Source organism: Camelus bactrianus, chromosome 3, assembly GCF_048773025.1.
Source record: "Camelus bactrianus isolate YW-2024 breed Bactrian camel chromosome 3, ASM4877302v1, whole genome shotgun sequence".
NCBI classification, from domain to species: Eukaryota; Metazoa; Chordata; class Mammalia; order Artiodactyla; family Camelidae; genus Camelus; species Camelus bactrianus.
In genome coordinates, this window is record NC_133541.1 from 69,232,861 (window position 1) to 69,235,555 (window position 2,695).

The 2,695-nt window shown below is 40.1% G+C and overlaps 1 pseudogene; it reads left to right on the forward strand.

Annotated features, from left to right (window-relative positions):
* Positions 1-675: 675 nt before the first annotated feature.
* On the forward strand, positions 676-1,529 carry LOC105070043 (proteasome assembly chaperone 2 pseudogene; annotated as a pseudogene).
* Positions 1,530-2,695: the final 1,166 nt, after the last annotated feature.

Consider the following 2,695-nt stretch of genomic DNA (forward strand, 5'->3'; position numbering starts at 1 on the left):
AGAATATCTGGATAATAAACATATAAATAATAGATAAAATACACACATTTAATATCATAGAAGCACTCAGAAAAAGGTCTTTGTAATTTTTAGAGGTCATTACATTTACTTAAATGAATTAGAGAGAAATACTGTTCATATTGTCTTAAAGCAATTTTATTGCATCTAAATAGATTGTTTCCAGAAATAACCTGTAGACTTATGGTCAGTTTGAGGTGGTAGAAGAGTCCTAGCGTACTTGTCCTTGTGGATAAAGTATACATTAAGTAAAAATCTCTTGGGGGAAAGCCATGGGACATCCCCACCTTTAGCTCTGCAGAACTCTGTTCATATGAAGAAGACAGCTTAAAACCTAGTGTCGGCCTTTTCCATGTTCCCTTCTGGGTAATCCTGTTCGTTTTGTCCACAGTAGATACCCTATATCAAAACAGTTTTTCTGAGATTTTTCTACTTAACTTCAACCTTGACCTGAGAGTTGTAAATAACTGGTTTTAGAATCTAAAGTGTATATTCCCTTCAAAAAAGTCCCATTTGCGCCCTCCTTTTTCGAAAACTATTTAACTCTTCTAATGTGGCAGGAACCTATGATAGGTGTTTTCACAAACATTTCATTTGATCTCCATTGTAGCACTGTGAGCAAGGTGGTGGTGTATTTAATTTACAAATGAGGGCCGCAGTTCCAGCCGCCTGCTCTTCCCGATCCCCGCGAGGCCATGCTCGTTCCCTGCGGGGACTCGGTCCCCGACCTCGCGGGGTGCGTGCTCCTGATGCCAGCAGTGTCTGTTGGAAATGTCGGCCAGCTGGCAATCGATCTGATTATTTCCACGCTGAATATGTGTAAGATTGGTTACTTCTACACCGACTGTCTTGTGCCGATGGTTGGAAACAATCCATATGCGACTGCGGAGGAAAATTCAACAGAGCTCAGTACAAATGCTGAAGTGTATGCTCTGCCTTCAAGGAAACTCGTCAGTTAAGATCCATTTTTATTAAGTATAAATCAGAGCCATTCTGTGAGAAGCTGCTCTCCTGGGTGAAGAGCAGCGGCTGTGCCAAGGTGGTGGTTCTCTCCAGCAGTCACTCCTATCACCGCAACGACCTCCAGCTCCGCAGTACTCCCTTCAGGTACCTGCTCACGCCTTCTATGCAAAAAAGTGTTCAAAATAAAATACAGAGCCTTAACTGGGAAGAAATGGAGAAAACCGCGTGCATGCCTGAGATAGACGAGTCTGAGCTTTGTGTGCGTATTCCTGGCGGAGGTATAACAAAAACGCTCTGTGACAAAGGCTGTTCGAAGGACATCCCAGTGGCGGTTGTGCTCAAGTTTGTTTCGGAAGAAAATATCCCAGATGCATTAGGTCTTGTTGAGTATCTTAATGAGTGGCTGCAGATAATCAAACCATGTGTGCAGCGCGATGACCCCACGGCGGCAGCCTTGCCCTGGAAAATGCCGAGTTCGTGGCGATTACTCTTTGGCAGTGGTCTTCCCCCTGCGCTTTTTTGATCTGTTTTCAGTTTTATACCTTATGTCCCAAGACACTTAGTACCAATACAACTGTTAAACGCCTATATAAAGCTTGTGTTCTCTGAGACTGTTAGGAAATCTTTACTTTTCACAGAAAACCCCAAAGTAAAAATAGATTAATAAAAGGTTGTTTTTGCCATGCTTTTCATCATGGGCAACAAATGTAAATTTTGTGCAGTAAAATATTTCCTAAGTATAAATGAAAAGAGTGAGAGCTTAAGTAATTTGTGCAAGTTCATGAAGTTAGGAATGGTGGAAATGATTATTTACCTGGAGTCCCTAAACCCTTATATCCATTCTTGTTTCCAGATACATTGGTACCACATTTTCTAACATTTGATAACAATTTTACCAGCCCCTGCAGTATCATTGGATGAATGATTTATATCACAGTTACGTTTCTTTTTTGTGTGCCTTGTTTTTTCTGACCAGATTGGAAACCCCTTAATGATACAGATCATCTTGTACTCAAAGGTGTTTAAGGCTCAGTCTTGTTCTATAGATGTCAATAGGGCCTTGCGATCAGATACCACGATGTAAGTCAGTTACTTCACCAATCATCACAAATCTTACAAGCAGATATCTCTTCATAATGGGTTCATCCAGTTGATAAGTCGAAGATAAAGCATCACTAAATACTAGGATCTCTCAACTCTGCCCATAGATCAGCCGTAGTTCAATATATTGTTTTTTCTGGTAGTACTGACTCAGAGCCTATTTATTTATTTATGAGATGTAATTAACATAGAATGTGTACATTTAAGCATGTAGTGTGCTGATTTGATACATTTACATATTGCAATGTGATAGCCACCGTAGCATTACCGAACACCTCTAACACATCACATGACCATGTATAACATCATATCATATTCAAAATACATAAAGAACTCATAGAACTCTGCAACAAAACCAAAATATTTGATTAAAAAAATGAGCAGAGGAACTAAATAGACATTTTTCCAAAGAAGATATACAAATGGCTGACAGATACATGGAAAGATACTCAACATCACTAATCATCAGGGAAATGCAAATCAACCACAATGAGATATCACCTCACATCTATTAGAATGGCTGTCATCAGAGACAACAGATAGCAAGTGTTGGGGAGGGTGTGGAGAAAGGAGAAACCGTGTGGACTGTTGGTGGGAACGTACACTGCCAATT